This window comes from Chiloscyllium punctatum, chromosome 45, assembly GCF_047496795.1.
Source record: "Chiloscyllium punctatum isolate Juve2018m chromosome 45, sChiPun1.3, whole genome shotgun sequence".
In the NCBI taxonomy this organism is placed as follows: Eukaryota; Metazoa; Chordata; class Chondrichthyes; order Orectolobiformes; family Hemiscylliidae; genus Chiloscyllium; species Chiloscyllium punctatum.
The window spans coordinates 48,626,739-48,644,574 of record NC_092783.1 but is presented as its reverse complement, the minus strand read 5'-3'; the positions used below and the strand labels follow the sequence as shown (position 1 = coordinate 48,644,574).

Here is a 17,836-nt window from a genome sequence, read left to right as displayed (position 1 = left end):
GCCATATAGCAAGTTGCACACTCCCTTGACAAATGTCTGCTGGCAACCAGGACAGACTGCTAGAGCTTTGTGTCTGCACTGAACAGCAAGACAGGACAGAAGTACTGTTTGCCTTTAACCTATGGCTAAGGGAGTGATGCCTCTACCTTATAACCCTTCATTTCCTTGTTGGTAAAATATCTGTGGAAAAAGTGAGGACTGCAGATGCTGGAGATCAGAGCTTAAAAATGTGTTGCTGGAAAAGTGCAGCAGGTCAGGCAGCATCAAAGGAGCAGGAGAATCGACGTTTCGAGCATAAGCCCTTCTTCAGGAATTCCTCATTCCTGAAGAAGGGCTTATGCCCGAAACGTCGATTCTCCTGCCCTTTTGATGCTGCCTGACCTGCTGCGCTTTTCCAGCAACACATTTTTAAGGTGAAATATCTGTGTCAGTCTTGAACCTGTCCAACAATGGGGGTCAGTTAACTTAGTTGGTTGGATGGCTGGTTTGCAATGTAGAGTGATGCCAACAACATGGGTTCCATTCCTATGCCGGCTGAAATTACCATGAAGCATGGATCATGTCCTAAATGTTGGTGCCAGACATCCAGGATGGAGATCCACATGATCAACTAATGAACTAGAGTTGTCAGATACCATTCAGACTTTTATATCAGAAATTCTCAGCATTTGGCTTCTATCCACAAGGCGCAAGAATGAGAGTTTCCATCTTAATGAGGTGAGACCAGGTAGTAATGAGATTGATAATGACCAATAATCCCCACTACTGAGTCTCTCATCATTCACCTGGGTGTTTTCCTTAAGCTCCATCCAAATTTATTTCTTTCCTGGCACATGATCTTGTATTTTGCCCCTGCTTACAACTATGCTTCCGTTCTGTTATGTCATGAGGTCAACCTGAAAACAGTAACCGGCTGAGGACACTGACAGAAAGTAAACCTCACTTTGCCTGGGACTGTGGACAATGCTGTTCTGCATTCAAGGAAAACAATTGATGGTTGAGCCAAGAGAACTGGAGCCAAGCCAACTGACTTTACCTTCTTACTCTAAGGTGGGAGTGCCATCTCTCTCATCTTACTGAGAGTAGAAGGATATCTTCTAACTGAGGGAAGAATGTTGGGAGACCACCAAAAGGATGTCAATTGACTCCAAAATAACTATTGCTTTGTGTGATTCCCTTTTATAACATTGAGCTGAACGCTAAAAATTGTCTGTATCATAAAATAGCCAATAAGTTTTATTATTTTTTTTATTCAGGATCCTAGATTGTGTACCACATTGAGTTGGAATATGACCCATGAAGGGAAGGAAGAAATCAGCAACAGTTTTTAGATAATTCACACAAAAGAACTTTAATTTATTTGTGTTGATATTTCCACTTCTGTTAATCCAAGAGACTAAATGTATGATTCGAGAAGAGACTGATACAGATTAAAACTACAACTGCATTTTGCAATTTTTTTTATAAATAAGTTATGACAGCAAATAAATGAATACATTGCAGCACCATGAAGTTAGGCGAAAGGGATTACCAGGAATTAACATCATATTCACAAAATGTTTGCCTGGTCACAAAAACGTCATCTACAAGCTTTCTCAACTTCACCCCTAACAACTGTAAGAATGGAATAGACAAACAATCTTTTGCCTGCTGATTGTGGTGCCTCCTGTTGGCATCCCTGTGCCAATCAGAGTTCTCTGCATTCCCCCTAAGGTAATCTCCCTTTCCTGCATTTCTCCTCCCCGACTGCCTTATCTCAAATGATCCTCCTTGCCAGTTTCCATTGCATCTTGTTTCCCATTGCTCGTGATACTGCGGGGAGTGAGAAGGCTGGTCAGTAGCTCTCTGAAGCAGAACATTCTATTGCATCAGACCACAAATCTTACCTCAAACTAATTCATGGCCTGACGTCTAATTGCAGGTCATGCCAATCAAATGGGGTTGGGTCCCTGCATTGTAACATCCACACAGAGTTAAGACTCTTCCGTGTCTTAACTCTGTTGCTTTGTCTAAAATGAGATCAGCCCTGCTGAACTATTTTTGGATTAGATTCCCTACAGTATGGACACAGGCCACTTGGCACAACAAGTCCACACCAACCCTCCGAAGAGTAACGCACCCAGACCTATTCCCTCATCCTAATACACCTAACACTCTGGGCAATTTAGCATGACCAATTCACCTGACCTGCACATCTTTGGATTGTGGGAGGAAACCCACACAGACACTGGGAGAATGTGCAAACTCCACTCAGACAGTCACCCGAGGGAGGAATTGAACCCAGGACCCTGGCACTGTAGGGGGAACAGTGATAACCACGGAACAACCCTGCCGCCCTTTTTGTCTAATGGATATTTTCCCAGAATTCAGACCATGAAAGATGCAAGCTCAATGGGAACGATTACGAATGGAAATTGTTTTTTTCAGAATAGCTTAGAGCTGAAACATGAGCCGATTAGTAACTCAATATAACAGAGCTCAAGAAATATGCAGTCTTGCCCTTTTTACCTGCTTAAAAGTCTCTGTGCTGAATCTTCCTGTTTTTCAGCTAAGTCCAAGTTGCATTAGGCTTTTGGAGGGTTTTTCACCACATGACCTAGTGAGTTTAATCATGGTATGTTATACAACACGCCTCATGAAGTACCTGTCACAATAGTGTCCCTCATGTTTGATTTCTACCTCATCTTCTCATGAGCCGCTCACTAAGCAACTTTCATTCAGCAGATATTTGCCTAAAGATGAACATCCCTTGTATCTGCCCCACCTTCAAAAGGCCACAGTGCACCTGGAGGAGCACTGGTATCTCAAAGCTGCCCTGTGGATTGATGGGCACAGTCGGAACATTGCAGAGAAGGGAAGGATAGCACCATGATTCTCCCACTGATAACTGGAGGTGCTGGTGGACAGGATGGTCCAGAGGAGAAGCTTCTTATTGCTGTTGGTCCAGAGGAAGGTGGTACCACCAGATGCTGCCAGTCTGGTCCATGTTTGCCAGCTGGGTGATTGAATTTTTCAGCAGAAACAGCTAGCCCTGGAGAGCAGTTCGCTTAGCGGCAAGATGGAGATGGTCCAGCGAAAGAAGCAAGCTACATCAACTTGGTATACATTCTGGTTTCCATGGTGAGTTTTCCCAACAAACAGCTTGTTTGGCAAGATTGGTAAGATAGAAAATTATTGGGGCATGTTGGTCCATCAGCAAGGGCTGACTAACAGGCAATAATCTCCCGTACTTGACAACAAACATGAAACTTACCACATTGCTTGTGAGAAGCAGGAAAGATAGAGCGTGATGCTCCTAACATCGAGATGGTGCTCATTCAACTTCTTGTCCATTTCTGCCACACATCTTACTCACAGTGCTCAGACCCCTATAATATTTTGCTCCGCATTACTTTTCTTCGTTGGTCAATGGCATTTATCCTACAGTCCCTTTGCATAGAACAGAAATCAAAACTATTGCTTTCATGGAGCAAAGTAATCAATATAGTTGAATTGGAATTATCTATTCAATCAATTCAACAATCAGGGACATACTTACTGGTATCAATGTTAACTAAATTTCACTTGAGTTTTCAAATTCTATTACTAGATTGGGCAAGGTTATTGCAGAATTTAACTTTTTAGCTACAATACTGCTACAGTATTGAAATTAAAAATAATTTTAATGTTTGGACCAAAGTTCAGTCTTCATATGGGTTACAGTGTGGAGGAAAACTCCAGAGACTTCTGTTGTGTTATCTCTTATGCGCTCTATGTGACTTTAACATTAAGAGAATTCATGTGGGCAATAATTGCCAGTGTAAGGGCTTTAATTTGCGGTGGGACCAGGAAGTCTGTCTGTCTACAAGCTTTCCACTCTAAGCTGACACTGGTCTTGCTGATTGAATGACTCCTCACCTCAGAGGAAGGGCATTAAATTCTGCCTTTTCAATGGGGCTCTGTTTTCTTCACACCTTGATAAAATCTGCCCATTAGATTTATTTGGAAGTTTAGATCTTGGGGTGAAGAATAGTTATCTTGCTATATAATGATGTGGAGACTGGGGTGGACAAAGTTAAAAATCACACAGTACCAGGTCATAGTCCAATAGATTTATTTGGAAGCACTAGCTTTAAGAGTGACCCTAACTAGTTACCTGACGAAGGACCAGTGCTCTAAAAGCTAGTACTTCAAAATAAACCTGTTGGACTATAACCTGGTGTTATGTGATTTTTAACCTTGTTATAAAAGACACATATATTTTCTGTTAAGACTCATTGGTAATCTATCCTTCAACACTAAATGGACAGACCAAAACTCAGCATTGAGAAAGGAGGATTGGTGGTAGTGAACGAGACAAATCAGAATGTGACTCACTGCTACTCCAAATTTGTCTTCTCATTCTTCTTCACAGATGCAGATCTACCTTCTCATAATACAAGAAGTAACGTATAACTAGTTCAAATTCACTGTGGTTATGTGCTGCATTCATCTGTAAACAGGACACGGTTAGGAAGGAAAAAAAATACTGCAGATGCTGGAAATCTGAAGCAAACACAGAAAATGCTGGAGAAACTTAGCAAGTCTGACAGCAATCTGTGGAGAGAGAAACAGAGTTAACGTTTCAAAGTCGTTATGCTGGAAGAAGAATCATACCAGTCTCAAAATGGTAACTCCGTTTCGGTCACTACATATACTGCCAGATCTATTGAGTTTTCACAACATTCCCTCTGTTTGTTTCATGTTTATGAAGATGTCAGCAACTGACTGAGTTCTCCATATAGTTCCCTTGTACCTGCCTCACCTCTTTCCCTGCTAGACCACTGCAAAGTATCTTGCATACCATTACTGCTGGCAATACATTCTAACTTGGAGCTATGTCACCATACCTTCAGTGACATTTTTGTTTATGTTAAGGTTGCTACCTAAGTACATGTTGTTGTTCTCAGTGCAATGAGACACATTCATTTTGTAGTACAAGTTTAATGTCACACTCTTAGAAGCAAGCACAACTCAATTGGTTAAATGACTCTCCCACTCTGTCTCACTCATTTCCATCAAAATTTAATTCCTAATATTTTTAGCATGTTCACAACCTTTTTTTTAATGACTTTCCTTGTTCAGGCAATCACAGCATACTGTGGAAATCAGTCATTATTTTCAACGACATGACTGTTTATAATTAAATTTCAGAGAAATGTTTCACAGAAAGATTTTGAAACCTATTTGAAAGTCAGTGCTTCTAATAAGGCATGTTGGTATGGCATTGAATTTTTATCAGTATTTAAGAAAGGTCATGACAATCATCACAAAAATTTAAATGTTTCTAAGAAACCAACAATAACTGGCCAAATGACACCTTAAAGATAACCAAATGTTGCATAAGAAAATAGAACAGAAAGGTTCCACCTCAGCACACCCTGGGGCTGGAGATTTTAAGTACCAGCTTAGGCCATAAAATTTACTCTTGGCCTTGATACAGCATTTATCACTTCCATATGATTCCAGCCACTGTTATTTAGTGAGCCAGCTCCACACAAATTGAAGTTGTGAGATAAAGACCCTGCAACCCTTTGTTTTTTTTGTTACCTTCACTGAACTAAGGAGAACCTTGGTCCCTCAGCCACTACTTAATGGATTAAATCTGCAGCCTTCAATTAATCTGACATTCTGAAGATCAAACTTGAGCATCATCAGGTATGGAACATCTTTTGTATTTAATGAGCGGTGAAGCTGCCTTATTTGTGTTCCCAACTCAACACCTCGTTTGTAACAGTCCATTAAAAACTGCACTGGTACTTCATGTTCAAAAACTAAATATTTCTCTCAGCAATGAGGAGCAACCCAATTTTGATCCTATCTAAGTTGAGCAAAATAGGTACTTGTACTTATTTTTACACTTCATTGATAAAGTTTTTTAACCAGAAAGAAATCATTTTCACCATGCAGGAGAATTAGTAAGTAGGGAACTTAAGTTGAAGATAATTCATAACAAAGCCAAGAGTGAGGGAAAGAGTGAATGCCCTTATATTGCAAGCTGTGGGAATTTGGAATACATTTCCTGAGATTGATAGAGAATATGTTCTATACTAAGGTACAAAAGGGAATTGGATATATACTTATATATTAGCAGGGTCATGAGGATAAAGCAGGGATGTGGGACTAACTGGAAAGCTCTTTAAAAGAGCTGGGGCCAGTGCAATCGGTCAATTTTACAATTACAACATTTATAGAGCACCTAGATAGGTACATGAATGCAAAGGGTTTAAAGGAACATGGGCCAAATGCTGGCAAATGGGACTAGATTAACGCCGAATATCTGGTCAGGATGGACAAGTCGGACCAAAGGGTCTGTTGCCATTCTCTACATCCCTATGACTCTATAAGTCCTGCATGATTCTATGAGCATGGAGTTCGTTAATTCATTGACTTTTGAGGGCATTTAGAATATTTTGTTTCATATGTGATATCCAACTGTATTAAAAGGTGCAGACTGGGGCTCTTCATCACACATTGGAAAACCTGTGATGTTTTGGACTTCATAGTCAAGGAGAAGCAACATAGACAAGGAATTCCTTTGCAATTAATAATGGTGGATGCAGAATAAGGTGCCTCACAGTTAGGTCATAAGAAATACTGAAGTCTGATTTGGGTCAAAAAATTCCTTCATGCATTTAATTCATAAATCTGTTCCTTTTATAAACATATTTGTGAGTTTGCTAGACAGTACACAGAAGAAATCTTAGTAGTTAAGTACAAGGAGCATATTTATCGTATTTGGCCCTAGTTACGTTACTTGTTTTGATTTGCTTTTATTTGTGTATACAAGAACGTATATATTTTTAAAACCTAAAACTTTGCTTGATCAAAAACATGTCCAGCCCATTAATGTGTCTCACTGAGAACATTGCAATCAGATGCCTCCTGGATCTATAAGACTTGTTCAAGTGATTTTTCTTCATTACAAACCTAGAGTTTCTAACCAAGTTTATCTCTGTGACTGAAGGTGGGAAGAAATAATGTTTACATTCCACTTGTCAATCAGTTTGTCTGCAAGTAATTTCTCAGAAGTTAATGGATGGCTTTTAACATAAACATGATATAAAATTAGGGCATGCATAGGGAAGGATTTGATTCATTTTTGCTGAGGATGCTGATCCACTTCCTGGAGTGTTTTGTAATTTCCAGCTTCTCGCATTGGGAGATGAGCAAATTTGAGAGATAAAGAAAATGTGGCGGGTTGTTTTATTTAGATTAGTCATTGATTGTTTTAGAATGTTATGGATTGTCAAGTCTTTTGTGGCTTGCTTTATCATGGCTGTCCAAATGTGAGCTGTGTTTTCAGTGCAGGTTATTTGATATGGCTTAGCCTGAAGTCTCTATTGAAATGGTTTCCCTCCTCAGCTTTGTAATTATAGAGCATCCACCAGGCAGGGCAAAGTCCCAAGCAATTGAAATAATGTCCAATCAGCAGGGCAGAGGTCTGTTCTCCACTGAATGCCCAATGAATTTTTCAGTTATGAATTCAGCTTCAAATCTAATGCAGCATGATGGTACAAGGAGATATGTAGCAGATTGATAAGACTGAGTTCAGGGAGTCAAGTTTACATCTAGAATTATACATTTTTGGTCAGCTTCAGCTTCTTAAGAAGTTCTGCTAACTTACAGGTAACTTTCAGTGCTAACTATTAGCTGTGACCGAAATAGATGTTAACCAGAGTCCACATGCCTCTGAACTGTGTGTGTTTAGATAGTGCTGGTTTTGGTTTTGGGAAAACGTGTTGGTTTTGGGAAAATGCTTCATTGCAATAATTAGAGAGAAACACATATCAAAAGGTTATAATGAAGCAAGGGACAATGAGCTCACATCTGGTAGTCCTACAGGGGATTGCGAGTCAAGCTTGGTCAATCATAAGGTAAAGGTAAAGTCAGATAGTCCCAGAGGACCATAGGGCTGCTCTCTCATTAAATACAATGACTGGTGGTAGTTTAACCTGTGAGTTACCACACCTCAGGCAAAGGGGCGAGGTTGAATAGGCAGGACCATCATGGTGACCTCAGTTGGTACCAGAATTGAATGCACACTTTTGGCTTTACAGATCTTCCAAAAGCCCACGTGACTGCAGCTGCGATTGTGATCTGTGAACTGACTACTCACTCACCTCCTCAACTTCAGTTCATGTCTCACACAGAAGACCGAAAATCTATTGGGGTCAAAACAGTTGTCTGATTGTATTTTAGTGTATGAAGAATGGGAAATAATGAAACCTCGTCCAGCTGAGATACAACTGAGTTAGGAATTGAATTCTCGCATTGGCTATCCTGCTGTGAGTGCAAAAATCCTCAGAAAACCAGGTAAAAGCAGACAAACTGTTGAAGCATTAATTGAAACTCATCCTCCATAACTTTTCACAAGTGGGTAAAGATTTTTAAAATTACCTCCTCCAAACAAATATAATTTTCAATTCAAGAGGTGACCGTAATAGGGTAAAGGTTAGTGTATACTCAAAATTATTGTTACCTTTGTTATTTTGTTTATATTTTTATTATGTGTAGAATGTAAGATGAGAGAGACTCCTAAATTAGAGGAACATTTCACTTTTAAAATATTCAAATAACATAATGTAACTTTTAATAAATTCGAGAGTTCCATGAAGGTATTTTCATAACACCGATATATTGACCGCACTGGTACATGTGCCAGACTCTTATTTATTTAAAAGTCAGATGTGTTTTAGTGGATGAGCACTCAGTTTCAGAAGCAGGTTAGAATGTTACACAATGAGAACGTAACCTAGATAAGAGACAGGCTATGAGTTCTTACCATGGGTGAGTGCTTTGTGGCTAACACATACCATTGCTGTCTAGACTATACACTTGAGTACTATTTAATATTTTGACTAAGAAAAAATGTTATTTTTAGTGAAGGAATAGAATGGAATAATTCACAACCAGGAAGTGGATGGACAAAGTAAACACTCTGCCAAAGAACTGAAGACTTTTGTTACCAGTTTGACAAAGGCTGCTACGCTGCTGTTTTAACACTTACTGTTACAGAATAATACACAATACAATGAACAATTGTTTCTGTGAGTTATTTTCCAAGTCGAGTTTATTGATGCACATTGATCTTTGAAAGGAACAGTGAAGTGACTTAATAACAGAAAATGCTAGAAATAGTCAGGCAATATCAGAACTCTATGAGGTTGCAGTAGAATTTTAGATTCAACCATTCTGTGGATTAACTCAGCTGGTGCATCAACATCTCACTCTGCACCATTTCCTTTCTTAGACTCATTTAGATAAAAGTTCAACAATAAAATTCAGTTCACAATTTTGAACACAAGGTGAAACAAAGCACATGAGGACACGGTGGGGAAGTAGAATTTCGGTTAAAAATCAGCCATAGTCTTATTGGATGATGGAGCAGGACAACATCTCCTTGATGTTTCTTTCCAGCTGCACAGGACTCTGAGATCCATGCTCATCAGTAACTTTCAGAACTGGAAGCCAATGCTGCACCCAGCCACATGGCTTACAGGGAATGTTTGGAGCAGGCGTTTGAGTCCTCATGACCAAATCCTTATTTCAGTAATTCAGTTCTGGCCTACAATGACGATGCAACATGTATTAAAAGAGTGCACTGTTGCCACAGTTGCAAGACAGGTTCCCGAGATGAGGCACATGTTTGAACAGATCAAGAAAAATGAAACTGAGGCCACTGGATATGGTAGAAAGGACCTTGGACATCACTGAGTTGCTTCCAGTCACTTTTTAGGGGCTCCCCATTGTTATTGAGATAATTGTTGTCGCTGTCCTTTGACATGCATTACTTTAACCGTGTGCAAAGGCATCAATTAGACAACGCTTTACTTTAACCGGTATATCTTTCCACTTGTACTTTTAGCACAAAGTGAGGTTTCCAGTTTGTCTTGCAGTTTCTAAAAGCAATTCTAAATAAAAGAGCCATGGCTCTCCTTTGAAAATGAACCTTGATTTTCTTTTAACTGCTGACTTTCTTAGAGGCAAACACTTGAACTGCAAAATGTCTGTAAAGACAACAATAACTCAAAAATATAAAGACTTCTGAGTATTGCAAATAATCTATGGGTTATGCAGTTTTGGATATTGCCTACATATATAACATATAATCATAGAATTGTGCCTCAAGCTTCCAGCCACTGTTGACCACAAATTAGGTCAATATTTAATTAGGTTGCTCAAGGGATGCTCCCTTGAGCATCTTGCTCTCTAAATGTTTTCATTTCATTGCAATGGAGAAAGAGAACTTAATTAGTGGTGCCTCATGGTCTGCCAACATTACAGCTAAGGGTTTAACATGTCTCTTCCTTGAATTTATCCAGCGAATTTGAAAGATATCCAAAAACAGTGAACATATCAATTTAACTAAGTTAAAACTACAACAATAATCAAAACAGTAGCAACAGAAATTGGCTGGTCTTGAAGATCCACGTCAGTTGCCATATCACTTGCCCTTTACTTCTCCCTAGAACATCTTGACACCAAAAACAGCTACAAAAGAATCCTACTCATTGACTACAGTTCAGCCTTTCCCTGTTATCCCCTCGAGACTGATTACTAAACTTAGTGATCTTGGATTAAGTCCAACTCTCTGCAACTGGATCCTCAGTTTCCTGACCCACAGGCCACAATCAGTAAAGATTGGGGACAATATTTCATCCTCAATAACACTCATAACACTGGAGTCCCCCAGGGGTGAGTACTCAGCCCCCTACTATCCTCACTGTATACCCATGACTGCGTCACCAAATACCAGACTAATGCCTTTTACAAGTTGTCTGATGACACCACCATAGTTGGTCGAATGTCAGATGGCAACTAAACAGACTACAGACAGAAGGTGGAAAATCTAGAAAAATGGTGCCTTGAGAGCAACGTATCTCTCAATGCCACCAAAACCAAGGAACTCATTATTGACTTTCGGCAGGATGTTAGTCAGCCCCCTACACATTAACAGCACAGTGGTGGAACAAGTGGAGAGTGTCAAGCTCCTGGGAGTGGTCATCCACAACAAGCTTTCTTGGACTCTTCATGTGGATGCACTGGTTACAAAGGCCCAATAACATCCTTTCTTTCTCAGGCAGCTGAGGAAATTTGGCCTGGCAATGAATATCCTTGCCAACTTTTATAGGTGTGCCATCGAGAGCATTCTGTCTGTTTTTATCACTACCTGGTATGGCGAATGTACCATTCAAGATCGGAGACGGTTACAAAGAGTGGTGAACTTGGCCCAGACAATCACAAAGGCCAACCTCCCATCTGTAGAATCAGGCCCACTGTCAAGGAAAGGCCGCCAGCATTCTTAAAGATCTATCCCACCATGGCAATGTTTTCCTACAACCTCTACCACTGGGGAGAAGGTACAGAAGCCTGAACACACGCACCAGCTGGTTTTGCAACAGTTTCTATCCTAATGTTGTTAGAATATTGAATGGACTCACAAACTCTTAACATTCGCCTGTACCTGTGTTTTTGTTTTTGCTGCTGTTTACCTATTATTTGCAAACTATGCTACTTAACTATGAGATCTGCCTGTATTGCTCGCAAGACAAAGCTTTTCACTGTGCCTTGGTACATGTGACAATGAATTAAATTAAATTAAATTCAATTCAATTCATTGCATTCATCTGAATTATTGATGCTGTAGGTCAATATTCAGTGAATCTTGATTTGGAAAACTGCAGAGAGATCTCAACAGTGAAAGCTCCCAGAATTGAGGGAAAAGCTTACATTGTTCTCTCAGCTTCATGTTATTCTACATTACTAAATGACAAAGTAAAACTGCAAAATTATAATCATATGAATTGAACTTAATCTCAAAGCAGATGTAATTCCAACCCTAAAGAGTCCTTAAGAATCTGCTGAGATTTTGGAAGAAATTCATGTTCAATGAAACGATATATTTCACTACATTCGATTTATCCTGTAAGAGTTTGCTTTTGCTTCCGAGACTTTTCTTTCAGTTCTTGCAAAGTTTTGATGTTGTTCCTGAACAAACATTTAAGATGATCACAAAATAAACAATCAAATCAAAATAAGTTCATTAATATACTCTCATGGCCCATCTTATCAGATGCAGCAGCATATCAATGTGAAGATTCATTGTAGAATAAACATATTGGTGCCAATATCCCATTCACAGTCAGAATTCTTAAAGACAACAAAGGTAGTTTTAAACATTACATTCAATAGACAATAGACAATAGACAATAGGTGCAGGATTAGGCCATTCTGCCCTTTGAGCCTGCACCACCGTTCAATATGATCATGGCTGATCATCCTTAATCAGTATCCTGTTCCTGCCTTATCTCCATAACCCTTCATTCCACTATCCTTGAGAGCTCTATCCAACTCTTTCTTAAATGAATTCAGAGACTGCACCTCCACTGCCCTCTGGGGCAGAGCATTCCACACAGCCACCACTCTCTGGGTGAAGAAGTTTCTCCTCAGCTCTGTCCTAAATGGTCTTCCCCGTATTTTTAAGCTGTGTCCTCTGGTTCGGCACTCACCCATCAGCGGAAACATGTTTCCTGCCTCCAGAGTATCCAATCCTTTAATAATCTTATATGTCTCAATCAGATCCCCTCTCAGTCTTCTAAACTCAAGGGTATACAAGCCCAGTCGCTCCAGTCTTTCAGTGTAAGGTAGTCCCGCCATTCCAGGAATTGACCTCGTGAACCTACACTGCACTCCCTCAACAGCCAGAATATCTTTCCTCAAATTTGGAGACTAGAACTGCACACAATACTCCAGGTGTGGTCTCACCAGGGCCCTGTACAGCTGCAGAAGAACCTCTTTGCTTCTATACTCAATCCCTCTTGTTATGAAGGCCAGCATGCTATTAGCCTTCTTCACTACCTGCTGTACCTGTATGCTTACCTTCATTGACTGGTGTACAAGAACACCCAGATCTCTTTGTACTGCCCCTTTACCTAAATTGATTCCATTTAGGTAGTAATATGCCTTCCTGTTCTTGCCACCAAAGTGGATAACCATACATTTATCCACATTAAGCTGCATCTGCCATGCATCTGACCACTCACCTAACCTGCCCAGGTCACCCTGTAATCTCCTAACATCCTCCTCACATTTCACCCTGCCACCCAGCTTAGAATCATCAGCAAATTTGCTAATGTTACTTCTAATATCATCTTCTATATCATTAATATATGTTGTAAAAAGTTGTGGTCCCAACACTGATCCCTGCGGTACCCCACTGATCACTGCCTGCCATTCCGAAATGGAGCCGTTTATCACTACTCTTTGTTTCCTATCAGCCAACCAACTTTCAATCCAAGTTAGTACTTTGACCCTAATACCAGGCACCCTAATTTTGCTCACTAACCTCCTATGTAGGACTTTATCAAAAGCTTTCTGAAAGTTCATACAACTTGTACAGATTTCTGCCCAAGGTTCTAAGTTTGGCTTTTCCCAAACACATCCTTTGGAAACTTTCACTCAGGGCAAAATTCACTCAGTACAGGAGAAAACTCATTGGTCGAGACACACCCCTTTTTCATGAAACCTCTTGCTATTCTTCAGGAGTTAAAAAGTCCCAAAGGCATGTTGACAGGGATGTAGGAAACATAACTGTGAAACATAAGTGGAGGACAAGGGTGCCTGCTGGGTAGCTAATGAAGTAGTGTGCCAGGTGGGTAGTTTCCTAGAAAGCCATGTTAGCAATGATGTGCTTAGAGTAGGTCAGGATGGAGGGTTGGTGTTGGGTCCAGGGATGAGAAGAAGGAGCCAGCCTGCTGGAGAAGGTAGTATCAAGCCCAGCAGGCTTAGAATGGTGGCTGAAGCTATTTGGTCCAGCTGAGTGTGGGATGTTGGATCTTGGGGTGGTCAGTTCACCAGAGGGGTGAGTGTTCAGGTGGAGGAGGCATGAAGAGGGGAGGGGCAAGAAAGATCTTAGCTCTGGGAGAGCCAGGCTGGTATCTTTGAGTGTTGGATCTGGGGGCTTTGGTGATGCTCAAACAGAGGGATGTCAGCCCACCACAACAGGAAGTGTCAGGTCTGGGTAGTGAGTAGGACTCAGGTTGGTGAGACAGCAGGGGATATTGGTGCCAGCATTGATGGGTCATGGGTGACTGTAGATTTGGTTTAGGTCAGGGTGCTGTCTAATCAGGAGGTGGTTGTTTGAGATCCAAGAACCAAGTGGGAAGGGTCTGGGGAAGTGAAGCTGGGGAGGAGGTGTATGATTAGTGCTGAATCAAATGGTCATTTCAATCATTACCCAGATTTCGATCCTCTAAATTTCCTGATAACTATTAGCTTAGTTGAAGTGAAACCCTCCAAATCCTGATACTTTTGTGGGTTCCAGGTGCAGGGGAATTGCCCATCAGATACTTCAATTTTCTATTGCATCATGAATCCTGCATTGTGCCAACACACAACGCTAGTCTACACAGGTTCAACAACTGCCTGGCCATCAGAATGTCTGGGTCATAGTCACTCTCGTATGGCTGTCCTACTGAGACATAAAATCCTGTCAATCCAATGAACTGCCTTCTCTTCCTCACAAGTTGAGACAACTCAGTAATTTGATACCTGTATCAAGTGAAGACTAAAATTCATGAGCAATATGAAAATGTAACAATCGTAAGTGATTATAGAACCATAAACTCCATTGATTTGTGTCAATTACTTTTGCACTAAGGAATTACTGAATATTTAACTTCTGCAAAGTAATAATTAATTGGCCAGAATTTGCTGAGTAAGGATTTTACATTGCTGACCCTCATTGGGCAAGTATCCTCAGCATCTCTAGTTTGCAGATTGTCTGCTTACAAACTTGTTGGAAGTCAGAACTAATAATGAACTCTTGAGGGCAATTGTGCACTTGGAAACTTGGAACTGACTGTATATATTGAAAGAGATTTAGAGACTGAGAAAGAAACAGGAATAACTGAAGTGGAGGGTAAACTGGGAGAATGAGAAATAAAGGGAGAATTTGAATAGAGGGGTGGGTTTGGCTACAATTGGAGAGTTATGCCTCCTACACCAGGGTATGATCCCAACCTCATCCCACATGTTTCCAGGTTTCAGCAAGGCAGGATTGGAGACAAGAGAGGAATTGTCCTTCAGCTGTGCAAGGTGATAGGTCAGAGAGGAGGGTGGAGTGAATAGGTGGAAAAGAAAATAGGCCGGTAGGACAGGTCATGGGGACGGTCAGCACTGTCCCCATGACCTGTCCTACCTGCCTATCTTCTTTTCCACCTATCCACTCCACCCTCCTCTCTGACCTATCACCTTCATCCCACCCCCATCCACCCATTGTACTCTTTGCTACCTTCCCCCACCCTCCTCCCTGACCTATCACCTCCATCCCCACCCCCACTCATCTATTGTATTCTATGCTACTTTCTCCCCACCCCCACCCTCCTCTCATTTATCTCTCCACCCTTCAGGCTCTGCCTGTATTCCTGATGAAGGGTTTTTCTTGCTCCTCGGATGCTGCCTGAACTGCTGTGCTTTTCCAGCACCACTCTAATCCAGAATCTGGTTTCCAGCATCTGCAGTCATTGCTTTTACCTTCAGCAGTGCAATAAAGTATTCAAGTATCCTATAAGGTACTTAACTTCTGTTTTGAGCTGACATTCTGTATTTAAACATAAAGGATTCCCAATCACTGTCTACCAATATGGACTTATAGTGGGAGCAATCCTTTGGTGAGATTGAAAGACTAAGAAGCCTTTGATTAGTGATACTGAAGAGCTAGCTCCATCCATTGCCAGGTAAGAGGCTGCTACACATAGCACACCTTCCCTGATAGAGTGCTCTAACTAGCTGACTGGTGAATGCTGCCTTCACACACTTCTGATTGTGGTTCACCACCTTGGACATAGCAGGAGTGACAGTTAACACAGCTTCACCTTCCACCTCTGACGAAAAACTAAAAGAGAAGTCCGCACTAATGCCAGCAGCTGCAGGAGATGCCGTTTCCTCAGCAACTTGCTTAGCCACAGGTCAAAGGTTGAGATGAGGCAAGACCACTGCAGCGTTTACAGTGGAAGAGCACATCTTTTTCATCTGTTTGAGTATCAGTACCTCGGTAAGGGGAGCAGCTCTCTGCTGTTATCTTCAACCTCCTTCCCAGTTGGACAAGTGAACATGCATTGCCAGGGAATAGTAAAGAACCTATTGTTCAAAGGCTGTCTTAAAAGCAGTGCGTGCTACATGATATACTTTAGCATCTTGTATACACCAGCATCCAGCCGGAAGCAGTACAAATGCCCCAAGTTCAAACTTTAACTTATCCCAAGGAAAAAAAAAAGACATAGTTCATAAGATTTGTTTTCCTATCCTCCACTTCTGGTTCCCTTATGGATTATTGAATTTATTTTGTGAGAAATGACCAGTTACAACAAAAAGAATCTCTCTCTATGCCATGAAGTCACTGTCGTCAGTATGTTAAATGTGTAATGTACAACGGGTTAGATTACTTACAGTGTGGAAACAGGCCCTTTGGCCCAACAAGTCCACACCGACCCACCACCCACCCAGACCCATTCTCCTACATTTGCCCCTTCACTTAACACTACAGGCAATTTAGGGCAGCAAATTCACCTAACCCGCACATTTATTTGGACTGTGGGAGGAAACCGGAGCAAACCCACGCAGACACGGGGAGAATGTGCAAACTCCACACCGTCAGTCACCTGAGGCAGGAATTGAACCCGGGTCTCTGGTACGGTGAGGCAACAATGCTAACCACTGTGCCACCGTGCCAGTAATATAGTATCAGTAAGCATAGACCCCAGAGTATGTGTGTAAGCCTGTGATATGGTAACCATTTAAGTAATCAATATTGTAAGTAAACTTCAAGATATCCAACTCAACAGAACCCAACTATCTATTGTGTGGATAACATAAAGAAAACTGAGTGTCATTACTTTTCTATAGCTCTTGCCTGTACTTTGTTGTCTTCATTCGCTCAGTTTTCTGATTATTTCTTCCTCATGATATTGTGGATGTTTTGGAGTTTAGTTCAAACATTTTCACTGCCTCATACCCAAATACAGTTGAATAGAAAACTTGGAAAAATATGGATCAGTAGGATAAATGTAGAAGAACGTATGCGTTTTTTAAAAAATGAATTATTTATTTTTCTAGTCGTTTTGGATGGCCCAATGTTTCTGAGTTCCTTCAGTTTGTTAATGTAACATAAAATCTGAGCACTCTGCTATTATGTGGCTTGGAAATTATGGTTGTCTTTGTAAGTAGTCACAGTGTCAGTTGTGTTAAAATATTGACCAACGTAAAAGAAAATCTGCAATTAAACACACAGAAATGTATGGTTTCCATTTAGTGTTCCTCTTGTATAATAATTTAAAGATCACAAATGTTAGTTTGAGGTTTAGATTCTCCACACTATTCATGTTTCTCACAAAAACAGAAACATTGTTTATTTGGAGTAACTAAATGTCAGTGTTTAGATTGTTCTTTCACAGAGGAATTTAGAAAGATCATATATAATTTGCCAGACATGCTTTATAATTTGAATTGTGAGCAACTTTTAATCCTTTCCTTGATCTAAAATAATGTCTTTACTGTATGAGGGCCCATGCCTTTTCCCCTCAACCCATTATATTACAGGAGTTCTACAGTCTACTTAGTCACAATCTTCCAACTAACTTTACCTGAATGCAATTTGTGACAGCTCTTCTATTACCTCTGATAGAAACTTGAACATCATCTTCATTGTCCTTATTATCTTAGGCATTCTTTTGCATATATTTGACATTAATATTGATTCAAAGTTGAACATCTAATGTGGCTAAGATTCTTGAATGAAAACTTGATGGTTACTATC

General features: G+C 40.5%; 1 protein-coding gene across 3 annotated transcripts in view; it reads left to right on the top strand.

Moving 5' to 3' along the window:
• Positions 1-5,511: 5,511 nt before the first annotated feature.
• The window catches only part of LOC140467104 (decorin-like), a 62,949-nt gene continuing 50,624 nt past the window's right edge, over positions 5,512-17,836 (top strand). For 2 of the 3 annotated variants that reach the window (XM_072563172.1, XM_072563169.1), the window contains exon 1: positions 5,512-5,676. The gene's annotated coding sequence lies outside the window, so the exon portion shown is untranslated. Of the gene's footprint in view, positions 5,677-8,078; positions 8,335-17,836 lie in introns of all 3 variants that reach the window. The other variant, XM_072563171.1, reaches the window with a different exon arrangement.